Consider the following 16576-nt stretch of genomic DNA (forward strand, 5'->3'; position numbering starts at 1 on the left):
TCCTCTCTTCTGCTCCCGGGGAACAGAAGAAGAAGAAGAAGAAGAAAAAAAAAGGCACACGCTGCGTTTGGACTCTACATCCGTGCGTCCTTTTCTCCCCCCTCTCTCTCTCAATCGGCGTCTTCTTCTTCGGACACTTCGGCGAATCGCACAAGGGAATTGGATTGTAAAAGGAGCTGAGTGACTGACTGACAAGGCTGCACTTTTCTTTTTTTTCCGGGGGGGAGGAGAGCGCAAAGAGAGGAGAGGAGCTCCCGCGTTTGGGTGCGCAGTCGCCGCCTGAACTGAGAGGAGGAGGATCAGCTGTTCGCTCGCCTCGCTCGCCTCCACCGCGTCGCCCCCCAAAAAAGAGAGAAGAGAGTGCGGAGAGAGGGCTGTGCTCGAGCGCGTCACGTGACCACCACTGGGGGGAAAAGGAACGCAAGGCTTCGGGAGAGAGAAAGGAACACAAAAAAAAGAAAAAAAAATTGGAGGAGGAAAAAAGAACAGAAAAAAACATAGCGGAGCCACCACGGCGTTTTTCGGCATCGCTTGTACCCTCCGCGCGCGCGCTGTCCCCCCCCCTGCTACCCGCCGCCTCGCGCCATTTCTCTCTATTTTGAGCCAGTTTTTCTTCTTGCAACCCTTTTTCCTCCCGCTCGGTGAGTAGAAGCCTACTTCCTCTTCCAACTGGCTATATCTTTTTTTTTTCATTTTTTTTTTTCCTTTTTTTTTTTTTTTCCTTTTGTATTTTTTTTTTTTTTACCCCCTCTCTTGCCCTCTCGTCTTTTTAATTGCCTCTGCCCCCCCTCCCCCTCCTTGTTTTTTTTTTTTTTTTTTTTCTTTTTCGGTTTTTGATTTCAGGCATTTTCGAGCTTGCGGGGTCGTTTTGAGTCTCTGAAAGCGTTGACCGGTTTTTACGCAAATTGATCTTTCCCCTACCCCCTGCCCAAGTTTGGAGCATGCGGTTTTGGGGGGGGGGGAGTAGGGGGGGGTTGGAAAAATCTGGGTGATATGATGATTTTGTCTTGATCTTCGGAGTCTGACTTGTTTGCAGACAGCTTTTGCACAGGATCTCTCTTTGGCTGTTTTTCATTTTGATTTTTTTTTTTTTTTTTGGGTTATTTCTGTCGACTTTTGCTGTTTGCTCTATGCGGTTCTATTTGGGTTCTGGCGCTCGGTGGTTGTTTGCTTGGAGTTTTGTAAACCTTTGTTTTGCCCCCCCTTTCTCTTTTCGGCGACACTTTTCTTGCACTAGCCCCGTTGATTTGTTTTTCTTTTGACTTTTGATGTTATACTTTTGATCATTTTGCTGGGTGGACGAGGGGAGTTTTGAATCTTCCTTTTTGTTTTTTTTTCTCCACGAGGATGAGCAGACGTTTTCACAGGTACATCCACCACAGTCACTTACATTGTGTGTTGAAATAAAAGCGTGGCATCTGACCGTGCACCTGTGGCTGTGTCCTTTTGTGGGAACCGTCGGCGTTAGCGTTACATAGGCACGGACGTCACGCAGAGGTTGCACTGCTTATCAAAAACATCATGGAGAGCATGCCGGTGGGAATGACACGCAGTGGTCCCCCCCCCTCTTTGGTTTTCATCTGAGCGCTGCCTCGGAGGCGACGCGGCGGCTGACCAGAGCGGACGCCAGCAGGACGCACTCGGAGGCAGTGGTGCTGATGGCCACGGTTACGTCTCCTGCACGTAAAGTGTCCGGCTCACAAATGGGGACTGACAGATATGTGAATACCGCCGCTCGCTGTAGGCGCCTGGGTCAGCAGGCGGCGTGCGGCGAGGAGCAGAGGCAGGACACGCTTATGTAGCAGCGCAGGCTCCAGCGGAGGAAATGTCTTTGACATCATACTAGACCATACGTTACATATACAGGTATGAAAGTGTTTGCTGAACGACCACCTCAAATACCAGAAAGTACTTTGGTCGAACATGGAGCTTTAAAGGAACCATAGCTAACCGTTTGGTATCACTTTAACCTACACAACCTTGATACATTGTACCAAACTAAATGTAGTACAATGTAATGTGCTCTGTAACAATGTGTAATAACGTGTACCTATGTACTACGTACACAATGGAATAACTTGTATTAGTACTTTGTAAGTACATAATGTAATAGGACACGAGACCCTTAGGGTTAGAGCTTTAGGTTAGAGCTAGAGTTAGAATCATGTCTTATTACATTTTGTACCAACAAACTATAAATACATATTGTATATATGTACTGCAAAGGTACAACTTATTTACACACTTATACACATTGTTACAAAGCCCATTACATTGTACTAAATTTGGTTTGGGGGTAGCGTAACATGTGTTACCCTTGGTTGCTTCAGCTCAAATAAATCATTTTATCCCCAAAAAAATCTTTTCCCCAGTTAGCCAAATTTGTATTATTATTTTTTTTTTTTGCCTAATGTTTTTCCATACTTTTCCCCTAATTTTCAATTAATTTTAATCTATTTTCTTTTACAACAGAGGTACAACTTATTACACATTGTTACAAAGCCCATTACATTGTACTAAATGTTGTCAGGTACAATGTATCAAGGGTCGTGTAAAATAAACCACAGTTTGTTTTATCCTTCAGTGTATTGAAAAAAACCTAATTCCAATGCCTTTGTAAAGACATTATACCTCATTGTAACCCATTTTGTCAGATATTTGACCGTCATAGTCTTAATGTGATGAAAAAAAAAGGTAACAAACACAGCATAAACAAATCATAATACAATGCAAAGCTCACACACATGGGCTTATTTTCTCATGAGTGACTAGTTTAATGGTTCCCCGTCATAAAGGAACATTATCAGCCATAGGCAATAATCCATTGGTCTTTCCCAGACGCTCAAAGTCACTTCAGACTCAGTGGTGGTCAGCAACTACAGAGGCCACATATGCCCTGAGGCAGACTGACGGGAGCGAGGCAGGCAATCTGCGCCATTGGCCCCTCCGCCTCCGACCACCACCGACCACTCCCTCACCATTCCCCCATAGGCTACCTGGGATCCCCTCATGATCTCTCATCCAGGAAGTGCAGTGCAACAGAGAGGGACGGGTGGGCAGCAGGTCACGTCTAACCCGGCTCCACCTCCCGTGTTTGATTAGAACGACCGGCTCACACACTGTACTATGAAGAGCCAGGAATTAATTGGGTGTTTCATGAGTAACGAGACAGATACATCATAATGGCCCTGACATATATCACCGTATGGACGTGCAGTACAAAGGAGACATGTTTAGATGGTGTTTAGTCCACAGATCTGACCCGTTACGCACCGACATGCCAGTTTTACTTTTGATATAATTACTCTCCGGTTGGTTCCAAATATGCAGCAGACACTGTGTTATTTTACCTGCTCCTCATTATGCGCCGCTGTTGCCAAAAGCTTTCACTTTGACTGTTTGGCACGAGCACTGATCAGATTCACAACAGAACAGTTCTGATACGCGGCTCTTTCATAATCCATATCTAAAGCCCTGTTCACACGGGACTGGAACGACCCAGGGACCTGTAGTATCGGCAAACTGGATGGAAAAAAATTCTAATTCTGCAAACTCTATGGTCCTCAGGTGATTCTCGTCCAGTGCGAAGATTGGACTTTTTGAAATGTTTAATCGGCGTAATGAAGTCTAAATAAAGGCAACAACAGTTTATTTGTGTCCGCATTTCAGCTGTGGTAATAATATCAAGCATTAACCTCTTAACTCCCACCTGAACGGATTCCATTTTCTGCAGTTTGGCTTTACCCTAATCAAAAAGATTCTTGGGGAAAAAAGCAGCCAAAACAGCCACAAAAAAATGAGAAGAAAACAAGGATGTAAGCGCAACAAACGTGACAAAAACTCAACAAAAATGTGACAAAAACTCAACCAAAAAGTGACAAAAACTCAACAAAAATGTGACAAAAATTCAACAAAAATGTGACAAAAACTCAACAAAACCGTGACAAAATTCAACAAAAATGTGACAAAAATTCAACAAAAATGTGACAAAAACTCAACCAAAAAGTGACAAAAATTCAACAAAACCGTGACAAAAATTCAACAAAAATGTGACAAAAATGTGACAAAAACTCAACAAAAAGTGACAAAAATTCAACAAAAATGTGACAAAAATTCAACAAAAATGTGACAAAAATTGAAAAAAAATAAAAATAAATTCAAATGAGGTGCTACACAAGCCTATACAATAGCCAAAGAGGACAGAATGCATTTGGTTTAGGCAGGTGGTAAGAGGTTAAAGCGCTTCTCTGACACATAGTTTTGAGTAATCCTACTACATTACATACATTAAACAGACCAAACATCAAATATGAAATATGCTTCTCAGCCACCGTCCACTTTGAAGCTTATTGTTATATAGTTTCTTTACGAAAACAGGGGAAAGCTGTTACAGTGTTTGCAGCGAGCACAAAACACTTCTTCAATCGTTCTTTTTTTCTATCTGCCATCTGTTGCGTCGAACTCAAGAATCACACGGCTTTACTCCCTCTAAATCAATTTGCAGTGACTATTTGCAGATGTGAGGCAGATTGGAAAATGGAAAGTCTTTGCAGGCACAAACGTTCGACGCAGTCTCGAGTTCGAGCTCGTCTTGAAAGCTTCCACCGCCCATTTCGCCGGTGTGTTGACAGCTGCACCTCGTGACGGGTTTATCATTCCACTTTCCTGATCAATGGGTGTGACGCACCGAGAGGTAAATGATTGTGCCGTACAGATGAAGATCCTCCCTCGTTTTCCAACTTTTCTCCATGAAATTGCCTTCGTTTTGTATCGCTTGTACAAAACGACACCATCAAACCATCCTAAAGACGAAACTTCTTGCGTCGTCAGCTGTGCTCTGCAGTCGAAGCGCGTAGGACAAATCTCAAAGGACAAGAAGAACAAACAGAAGAACCCTTTGAGACAGGAAAAATTCTGAAGACAAAACTCCCAGCCACAAATATTCAGTTCATTGTGAAGAAAAAGAGAGTAGAGCATTAACGAAACAGCGACTGCATAAGAGGCTCTACCAACATTGTAGAGAAAGCTCCCGCGGCCCCGTCTCAAAGCCGCTAACCACTCCTTTGAAGACATTGAGGTTCAAACTCTAGCAAAAGAAACAAGGAGCCTTTGAATAAAAAGGGTTGGACAAGCTAACATTATCTTTTGTTTAGTCCTGCTGGGGTCAGAAGGTCTTTCGTGTTGCTGACGAAGCGAAACGTCCCACTGACCCCCACACTTCAGCTGCAGAGCATAGGCAATGAGTCAAGAAGCTTCGCCTAGGATGTCTAGAACTCCTGTACGACTGAGAGCTTAGTTACATTGGTGATGACGAGGCTGCGGGTTCAATCCCCGGGGAGACCTTTATGAACTAGATCTTGAGCGATTGGAGCATTGTCAGCAACTACCAGGGCTTTATTTTATCTGACAAGACACACACACATTATTCCTAATCTATTGAAAAAGATGTATTCGATTCGATTTGTGATTTTAATATTTCATAGCCTGTGTTTGATTTTGAGCTGCATATATATAGATATAGTCCTAAATCATTTATCACATTTCAGCTTCATGTTGCAACAAGATGCACGTTTGCAAGAGGCAAAGAGGCAACTTATGGAGTTGTTAGAAAAACATCCACCGTTTTGATCATTCTCAAATAAACGGGCCGGGCTCTCGTACTCTTTCTCCCTCCTTATTCAGCTACATAAAAGTGTTCTTTGAAGCACAAGCTGCAAATCGCTGCTTGTTTTTTGGAAAATCCGGCTTATATTTATGTTAAAAAAGTGCTGTAAAGATGTTACTGTTACAGGTGCATTGAGTTGCCTTGTGTACGAAATGCGCGGTATAAATAAAGTTGCCTTGCCTTGTTACAATTAAACGCAGCTTTGTACAATGACACGGCGATCAGCAGGTAAAGATGCACCAATCCAACTCTTTTCTTCCGATACCGAGGGTTTGAGTATCTGCCGATATCCGATATTAACCGATACCAAGAGACTTTCTTAAAAGTTGTTTTTGTGAATGAAAAAAAAAATCCTCTTTTCTCCAGTGTGAGATCAGTTTTATTCTCTCTTGCAAACAAGATGTTTTCAATTATAGGCCATTAATAAACTGTAATGGAAAAACATTACCTGACATGAATTGATCTGATCATTACAACTTGTGCATAACAAATATGCTAGATCAGCTATTCCTTAACATTTCATAAACTAAAATACAAACACTGATATTATTTTATTAGGCCACTTTAAGTGATCAAATTATAGTTTCTGGCCCAGTCTTGATTAGTTGACGTTAGCATTAGCATGTTGCTGCTAGCTTTAGCATGCTGTTGCTAGCCGCGGCATTTTGCACGGTGATCAAACATGTTTGTGGAGGATAAAACTAACTCAGCGATTGGACTCCAGGTCCTGCCCTTCAAAATGACACACAGCACATGCCCATATTCACGCGACATCAACGCCCACTGTCTCCGCTTCAGTCCGCCCCGGTCCTCTCCGCCAGTGCTCCAGCTCCACGAGGAGCACGCGCACAAAGCAACGACTTGGAGAAATAAACCTCCCAATAAAATAATAAAAAACTATTTATGAGCATGCGAGCTATACCGCGTTGAAGCATGAAGCCTGTGCCCCCCCCCCTCATGCGCGAGGGAGAGAGAGGCAGGAAAAAAAGTTACGTGAACGAAAGCAACAGAAGCTTAATCGAGTCGTGTGATTGTTTTTGTGATAACAAACTCCCCAGAGGGAATTATCGAGGTCACTTTGTCTGAAATAGTGACATTTTCGTTAAAATAAAGTCCGCTCGGAGGGAATTTACTTTGAAAATACGGATATTGTTGTCGTTCTCTTTCCCGTTTGGTGCGTCTGAACTGTGGAGCTTGATCCGGCCGGAGCTGACGGGGCGCAGACGGACCTGAAAATAAGGTTGATCCGTTTGTTATCGTGGCGAGGCGGAGTGGCGGAGAGGCGACGTAGGCCTGTCGGAGCGGAGTGGACGATGTGGAATGTTTCTGAACGTTCAACATAGCAACGCATTTGCTGCGGCGGTCGGGGCGGAGTGGAACGGAGCGGGGCGGGGCGAGCACGGAGAATGTGGAATCTGGGGGTTAGATTTAGTCTGTGAAAGCTGTGCCTTTAAAGCGGTGAGAGCCAAAACTGGTATCGGTTCAGTATTGGATATTTGTCACCGATACCCGATATCGTATTTTTTTTTCTGTAATCGCATCGGTGCATCCCTCTTCACGGGGCGCGGGACACTAGTTACCAACGCTGAGAACTGTTTACCGTTTGCACTGTGACACACATGGAGTTTGTTTATAACGCACTACAGCGCATGCAAACTGCAGTGACTTTCGATTGACCCGGCAGCGAAAGGAAGCGAGGCATAATTCTGATCGGCGAACATGTCCATCACTGAGGTTAGGTTACTGCAGCAGCTCAAAGGTTAACCGTGTAGCCCTGCACCAAAGATAAGTTGTCCAAAGTAGTAAATAAACCTTAGAAATAGTTTTAGCACAAGCGCTGACTCTCACTATGAGCTTTTATTGCGCGTACTGTCTTCATGAACCGTTGTCATTCCACTCAGTCGCAAAGCTGCTTAAAACGAAGTGAGCCCTTCGCAGATATGATTTCACTGCATTGTACGACTACAGATGTGGCTTACGAGCAACTAATCCTTCAAAGCACCTGTTTACAAACGCACAAAGAGCATCTGCGAGCCACCGAAATGCTCCGCCGCGGTGTAATGTTTCTAAAAGATGGAAAAGATATAGATAATGGTACCAGGATGCGGCGATGTGACTGTGTCTGTTTTATAGACCTAAAAGCCCCTATAGCCCTGTGCTTTCAACGGGACGACTCATTTTTTCATTCATAGCCGGAAAGGATTTTGGAGTACTTTGTCGAGAGCAGAAGCGAGTGGTCGAGCGAGTGCACCCGTTAAACAATGGGAATGTGTGCTGGAGTGTGATGCCGTATGTCCTCTGCTCGTTTGAAATCACAGCATCGAAATCCCTTGTTGATGAGATGTACCTACGTCATCCCGGTAAAACAAAATCTGCTCGTTTCATGTATCCTTTAGTACCACTGGGGCGACCTGTCAAGGAGCAGTAGCTGTCTGACCGCAGTCCGGCGCCCGGGGGGCCCCATCTCCGGATCTTGAGCCTCGATCTCGGTCAGGAATAAAAACTCCGGTCAGCTCGTCTCGCCCTGCAGAGCGCCGTACAGGAATATTGTTCAGAATTGTTGAAGATAGGGCTGCTCGATCATTGAAAAAATAATAATCACGATTATTTTTGTCATAATTGAAATCACGATTATTCAAACGATTATTTGTTGCCTTTAAAAAAAAAAACATCAAAAAAGGGACAAAAATCCATTAAAAAAGTGACATTAATCCCCCCAAAAAAGTGACAAAAATCCAGCAAAAAAGTGACAAAAATTCAGCAAAAAAAGACAAAAATCCAGCAGAAAAAAGACAAAAATCCATTAAAAAAAAGACAAAAATCCATCAAAAAAGACAAAAATCCATCAAAAAAGTGACAAAAATCCATAAAAATAGACAAAAATCCATCAAAAAAGTGACAAAAATCCAAAAATTAAAAATTTGAAAAAAAACATTGAAAAAAAAATTGAAAAAAAAAATTATAATCGATTTTTTGCGATTATGCTAATTTTGTGATCGTTTACTGTTGTAATCGAAATCGTAATCGAATTTCGATTAATTGCACAGCCCTAGTTGAAGATATGTCGTGATCTGCGGTAAAGCATCAGTGCGTCCTACAGCGAATGCGTGATGTGATCAAAACCAAGTGTTAGAGTGTGTGACCTTTTCCTTTTTTTGTTGCCGACTCTTTTTGGTCAGACAGTGTTGACCAGAGGGTGAACAGAAGAGTGTGAAGAGGCGAAACGTCCTCAGGTCAAGGCCAGGCAAGGTCATTGTAGAGGACAATTCATATATTAATGATACTTGGTTTACCTGAATGATACTGTGCCTATATGAAAATATTTCTCATCTCGAACCATAAAACAGAACAATAATGTTATGTTGCTAATGTTCCTTTAATGCTGTCCCTGGACCCAACAGGCATTAAAGGAACAGGCCACCGTTTTTCCATTCTGAGATATGTTCTTACCTGAGCTCAGACGAGTTGACACGTACCTGTCTGGTCTTTGTGCCCGTGGAAGAGCGTGGTCACGTCCAACTTCACCCCGTTTGGAGCCATAGGAATATACTGGGAGAGGCCAAATGCTAACAACATCTTTGGTCTTTTTTGCATGACTGAGGGCACACAGTTCTTCCATCCTGTGATATGTTCTTACCTGAACTTAGACGAGTTGATACGTACCTGTCTTGTCTTTGGAAGAGCGTGGTCGCTTCCAACTTCCAACACCCCCCTTTGGAGCTATAGGAATATGCTGGGAGAGGCCAAATGCTAACAACATCTTTGGTCTTTGTCCGTGACCAGACAGTTATGCATCAACTCATCTAAACCCCTGTAAGAACATATCTCAATATGTAAAAACGGTGGCCTGTCCCTTTAAAACTTGGTCTCTGAGGATATATTTTTTGGTACCTGCTTTTTCGATAGTTTTATTTCTAGTACCTAAACACTTTTGCCGACACCATACTGGTATCGTTTAACGGTTCCCAGACTCATATGAAGACAAAAGATGGATAATCATTCAAACAAAGTTAAGGCCATCTTCTCATCTTCTGAAGGTCTGTCCCAGATTTTATAGCTGCGTGAAACCCGAAAGTCCTGACTGCACACTTTAAAGCAGTGTTCCCCAACCACCGGTCTACTGGGCCACACAGAAATATCATTTATGAACGATTTATCTTTGGCCTGTCCCTCTTGATGCGCCAACAAGCTCGTCCATAATGTATAATAAAACTGCTGATAGAAAGTCGCCGTAGGAATCCACTGGACTCGAGTACACCTGTTTTTATTACAGACAGAATCAGCGCAGCCTCGTGCAGCTCAGTGTGTTACGTGCAGCTACTACAACTATCCTTCACTGACACCACCAAGAGCCTGCTCTCTCTCGCCTTTGCCTTCTCCCTCAGCTCGTGCTACTTCTCCAAAACTGCATCGCGCTGCAGCCTCACAATTTTTGTTTGCATTTACTTTCCACGCGTCTCACAGGACAGAGCTGTGTTTATCCCACTGTGAACTGAACCGTCCTGAGAGAAGACAGAATGTGCCATGGTCCGGCTGTGGCGCTGCGATCAAAGGGCCGCGCTCCACGCTCTAAAAACGTGACCCATCGTCTAATTACGCACGTGCTCCTGGATTGTGGATTGTTTCCTCAAATTGGAATTTTTGTGTGAAGAAAACATTTAAAAACTTTTATTACTAATTATTACAAGTACAACATAACCACATAAAACCTCCAGAGCTGGTCTTTCACAGGTTAAAAAGTTTAGGATAATGCACCACTTTAGATAAGGGGACATAATCACTATGAAATCATGATGTATTAAGGATTAGCAAATGATAAGTTCATGATTGTTGTAAATTTTATCCTATAAAGTTATACTTTGTGTTCTTACCCATAATTTACAAGTAGATTTCCTCCATATGAGTCATGATGTTCATGTATGATCCTCATGATCATGATTGGTTGATTATTTTAGTGTCATTTCATTGCTGTTTTATTGAATTCATAGGGCCCGATCTTGTGCATCAAAACGGAGACGATAGCGTGACATTTTGCGCCCAGTAGGAGCACGTTGTGATCTTGCCACTCCAGACTTAGCGCATTTAAGTGGGTTGAGACGCACACATTTTCCTCCAAACAGATCGACTCCGCGTCCAGGAGAGTGGTTGTGTGGTTGTGGGGGGTGAACATGTGCTTTTGTTTTGCTTCGCGTTCACGCCGAGCGCGGGCCGATCCGTGCCACAGCGGACGCTGTAGCTCTTTTTCTCTGGAGACGTGAACATGGTTTCGCTCACGATGGGGTAAATAAAGTTTTTAGTTTGACCTGTGAGAGCCTAAGGCTTAAGAAAGAACGCAAGCCAGCGCAATGTAAACCAGGAAGTGAATGTCAGCCGTGTTTCCATCAGTGCAGTCGCCTCCTCTTGTGACGCCCCCTCATAGGTGGCGGAGGCGAATGGCACATATAGCGCCGCCACTCGGAAAATAATTCGCCAAGAGCCTGCGCCGCCCCGTGCGCCGCCACAAGATCTGGCCCTATGGTGTTCTTATGTGATCCTCATGATCCTGATGAATTATTAAGATCTTCATGTACATTCATTACAGTAGTTACACGTTTAATAATAATAATAATGCATTGGTTTCTGGACACTCAAAGACGCTTTACATTGCACTATTCATTCACTCCATACTCGGTGGTGGTAAGCTACTATTGTAGCCACAGCTGCCCTGGGATAGACTGACGGAAGCGAGGCAACCAGTCTGCGCCATCGGCCCCTCCGACCACCACCAACCACTCACACACTCACTACATTCGCTAGGCTTCCTGGTGTTACCAAACGGTCTCCCATCCAAGTACCGACCAGGCCCTTCCCTGCTTAGCTTCCAAGGTCTGACGGGACTGGGCAGAGCAAAGGCGGTATGACCATTTAATTCAGAGATGAAGTCATCCATGAACCAACATGTGATCATGTTTGTTCCTGAGACGTCATGATTTAGTAATGCATGAATGTATCATGAAGTCATGCATTCATTCATACACAAGTTCATGAAAATCATGCATGAGCTCATGTACCATTATTATGAAGTGTTACCCAAAAACTTACCTTACCTTACTGGAGGTTTTAGATTTGGGTAAAGCTGAACTGGAGAAAATGTGCTCAGTTAAAGCAGGGGGTAAGAGGTTAAATGGTATGTTTTTGACCTAATGTGTCTCACTCCTGTATTTCTGCCCTGGCTTTTAGGTTTAAGAGAGAGACTCAACTCAAACCACTCCATCCACAGAAACTACCTCCAAAAACTTAGCTACGCTCTGTATATTGTTCTTTAATGCCTTGTTTTTGTGGCCTCTTTCCCCAGTTACTATAAAGTCACTGACAGCCCTAACCACACCCATATATATATATACTATATACTGCATTAGTCTTTTTGGGAGCATATCTACTTCCTCGTTATCCCCAAATTTCATCGTCAAATTCCCGAAGGAGCTCACTGTAAAAGCACTCTTAAGTATTCCGAGCCAGCGCGTCCCGGCTTCTCATCCGTATTTCATTGTTACAAATGAGTCCCACTTGGGCGATAACTGTCAGAGCCCGAAATGTTTCCATCCGCAAGCATCGGCTTTAATAGGACACAGTGTATTATTGCACGGGCCAATAAAGAACACTATTAAGTCAAGGCCGGTGAGTGTCGGTGGTTTCAAACAAGCAGCGGATGGGAATGAGTGCACCGTGACAGTTTAGACCTAGCATGTGGTTAAGCTAGATTATTCAAAGTGTCTTTATCATTAACATTTTCGGGGGCTATAATACGGTAACGGCGAGTAATCATGTACTTCTCTTGTACAGTGTGGCCGGGCGATAAAAAGAGCAACATGATTTCTATTAGCTGTATGTTCTACATGTACTAGCTTTAAACTGAACTCTACTACATAACAAGCAATGGTTAAGTTCAGGGCAATATAAAACATCTATGTAGAAGTGAGGGCGATGCAAAGGGAGAGTTCCTGACAACAGAATAGATACAGACGGCATCACCGGAATCTACCATGTATGGTCCCGGGCCAGTACTTCATTTGTAAATGTGTATTTTCAGGAATGGTCTGATGGGATGGATTGGGGGAACAGGCCAAAGCATTTGCCGGAACACTCTCATTAAACACCATTATATCAGATCCATTTTTTTGCCGGATCCTCCTAAATATTTCCTGGATCCTTAACCCTGAAAAACTGAAAATTGGGGGAATGCGTTCGAACGGGGGCGTCAAATTAAGCACTGTCCAGGGCTGTCAACTTTTCACCAAACTTTGCAGTGAGATATTGGTCGGTCCTGAGCCGGGTTTTTGGAATTACAAGCCAAAAACAAGAAGACCAGGCTGTGCGAGTGAAGATCCAGTGCGATAGACAAATGTGTAAGGTCCAATCTTGGTCATAATCCGCCTCAAAAGCTTTGTTTCCTATAAAGTCCAAGTGCAATGTTGTCCAGGAACACCCCAAACACGAGCCTCACAGCAAATGCGCTGCTGTGAGTGTTTTAGCTGCAGAGTATGGAAACTGAAACGTATCACTGCGCTGCTATTTTTTTTTTTTGGGGGGGGGGTTGTACTGTTGCGCACTACAGTTTTGTTTTCTATTTTGTTTTGTGAGCTTTTATTAATAAGCAGCTTTGAAAAATTACAAATTATTGCCTATTTTACTCTGAGACCATAAATACTGCCAAAGGATGAACATTTGGCTACTTTATTTCAAAACCAACTTTTTTTTTATATTGCACTTGCACCGTGATGCACCGAACCGTGAGATAGCTGAACCATTACACCCCTAGCATAGACTAAAGCCAGTTGTACCTCCAAATACATGACTGGATCTGTCCGAGGGACCATCAGAAGTTGTTTAAAGTGTGGGAGGGCACTTTAAAGTGGGGCTTGGGTTCCCTCCCCCCAGAAAACTTATCATAATTCAGATGCCATTTCTTACATTCTGGTTCATTTTAGATCATAAATAATACTTTCACCTGGTCCATTTGCTGTTTTTTAAGATTTTATTTTTTTCTGGGGCCCCCTTTGGGACCCCTCAGCAAATGCCCAGTTAGCCCCCTTCATGGTTACAGCCCTGCTAAAAGGTACAATGAAACAAAGCATTGCGCATAGTTGAGGCCAGTCACATCAGGCACACGTTTAAAACATCCCCTGCACTGAAGTCAATGTTAATGTTCGACTCGTGTTCATTGTAGCCTATAACACAATTTATTAATTTATATTAGTCAATCAAAAATGTTTAACCTACCCTATGATATCACTTTAAAAACATTCACGTTAGGCGTTGGTTGGATTCTGTTTGAGTGTTTTTCGTCATGTCTCGCCTGTTTCTCTGCCTCATGTCAGCCAGTCTAATTCTTAATACCAACAAAAAGCAACTAGCATAAGACTCAATGTATTTTTTTCCTATAGCCGTTAGCATTAGCCATGAAACATCACATATCATGAACAATCCAGAGGTTTTCAGCTGTTGCCGACACATCAACCACATTTAGAAATTTGACTTGAGATAAGAATTAGCGTGTGAAAGTGGCCTCTGAGCTAAATGCTAAACCACATTCAGTCCAGTTTCTCCTTATTGTGGCGTCAGATACACATCCAGCGGCCACCAAATATCATCTTATATCGATTCAGATCGCTGAAGGCATTTCTACGTCTGCATCAGCTTCAGCGACACTGCTCTCCAGTCCGCGAGTAGCAGCGGTAGTAGTAGTGGTGGTAGCAGTAATGGTAGTATCAGTAGGATTCGCACGTCTGATTAATCCTATAGGCGTGTACTGTTGACTTGTATTACCTCCTCCACTGTAGTGCAGGCCCAGGGCAGGTTCAGTCTTATCTGTGCCCAGCCAGACTCTGCTGCTGCTGCTGCTGCTCCTGCTCCTGCTCACTACCAGAGGACACACCTGCGCCGTAGCATGAATTAAACATCACTCTATATACGCGCCGCTCGTGCTATTGATCACACTGTGTCTCCACGTGCCCACGCCTTAGACAGGTTCACCGCAGGAGTCAGCGGAGAATACATACATGTAACAAAGGCTCCATCCTGTAGCCATTTTGTGTCCGTTACAGGCAGGGTGTGAGGTAAACCCCCCCCGCCGCGTTCAAGGCGAGCTTTTGTTGTAACGTTGCTATTTTTGTGCCTTTCATTTGACTCATCCTGTTCACTTTGGTGGATTTTATTTTTCTTCTGCTGCTCATGAGCTCCGACCTGCGCTTCCTGGATTTTGTTGCGTCATAGACTGAGCACGAAACTGTGTCTCATCCAATCGGAAAGCAGAATCAGCACTGAGAGCCTCCTACAAACATTGGGCCTCATCCATGAACATCTTGTAAAGAAACTTCTTGAAATCCGTTCTTACGAAGGCAGTGTCAGGAAACTGCGGCAGATTCACCACACGTTCCTAAGTCGGGAAAATCCTTCGCACGTGTGATCTGAGCTTCGTGAATCCCGACTTGCGAGCACGTGCCTGTGAAGACTAGTTAGCATATGTCACCGCCTCTGATTCTCCATATATGGACAACAAAGTGCTGAAATGAATGACCAAACAGAATCCAAAACTAATAATAACCAACAAAACCCCCAAATAATCGGTGCCCCGCACTCAAGGACCCGCCTAAACCTTTGGGCACGTGACTTAGCTCTCATTACAAAATGTTTAAATAGATATAACCTGTACATCGCGGAAGAGTTTTCCTTCTCTGTCCGTGGGTCCGTGCGTTAATTAAATGTGGCGACGAGGAAAAACTCCGCTCGGTTAGCTCGTCGAGTAAAGCAGGCGCCTCGGTTTGTCTATATCAAATCACGTTCATGCAGCATTCTATGTGAACGGCAACATTCAAACGTTTTAACAGTAATACATTGGTGCATTAGAGATGGGATATTTACATTCTGGGATGAATACATGATTTAATATGCACAAATATATATAACTCAGAATGTTGGGTTCCATCAGGAGCAGATCGTGAACAGAACTGGCGATTTTTTCCTCCTGTGCTCTTAGGATTTATTCTACATTACATTTTCAGCTCAGCACAAGTTTTGTGAATACCAAAAATCTTCCTGTGATTTCATATGTGCGTAAGAAGGTGCTGGGAACGTTCATGAATGAGGCCCATTCACTTTAAGTTTACTCCATCAACATGTCCTACACGGGCGTCACTTAAGCTTTATGTGGTAAAAAGGTTGGACCCCCCCCCCCCCTGCAATTTTCATACACCACACATTAATCATTTAATTGTAAAAAATAATCAGTAGATACCCCCCACCTGAGCCAAGCACATTTTCTTCAGTTTGGCTTTACCCAAATCTAAAATGTTCTTGAAATAAGTAAAAAAAAAACAGCAACAAAACACGGCGACAACACAAGGAAAAAGATGTGTTTGTAGTTTTCAAATAAGGTGTTGCTCTGGCCTATTGACTATAAGCTCCAGTCGAGAAGCGTTCAGATTTGGGTAAAGCTGAACTGGAGAAAATGCCCTGGGGTTAAGAGGTTTATCGACTACCAGAATACCAGTTACAGCCAAGTCTCTCCCTCCTCGCTGTCTTGTGGTTATATAGACATTATTTACAATTTTACAATGTCAAATATTACCGCTGACGTTTAAAATCCTCTCCTCTGTATGACATATTTATTGTGTCGTCGCACTGCAGAACATTATGGATTACGCTATTGCCAGCGAAACATCAAGACATCATAAAACACAGAGTGAGTGAGAATGAGGACCTTTTTAAAGCCTCATATTTGGCTGCTTTTAGTCGACATCTCCATGCAGACGGCCTGCTCCCAGTAAAGTAGTCACAGTCAGGTCTGAGGGGGGCGGCGAACACACATTTGTTTATTGCAGACACAAAATGATCAAACAAATGCACGTATTTCATCATTTTAACCATAAAGGA

General features: G+C 43.4%; 1 protein-coding gene across 2 annotated transcripts in view; it reads left to right on the plus strand.

Annotated features, from left to right (window-relative positions):
- Positions 1–534: 534 nt before the first annotated feature.
- The window catches only part of LOC306977581 (RNA-binding Raly-like protein), a 316297-nt gene continuing 300255 nt past the window's right edge, over positions 535–16576 (plus strand). For both annotated transcript variants that reach the window (XM_079575973.1, XM_079575974.1), the window contains exon 1: positions 535–641. The gene's annotated coding sequence lies outside the window, so the exon portion shown is untranslated. The remainder of the gene's footprint in view (positions 642–16576) is intronic.

The sequence above is a fragment of the Gobius niger genome (assembly GCF_951799975.1).
Source record: "Gobius niger genome assembly, chromosome: 18".
Taxonomy (NCBI): Eukaryota; Metazoa; Chordata; class Actinopteri; order Gobiiformes; family Gobiidae; genus Gobius; species Gobius niger.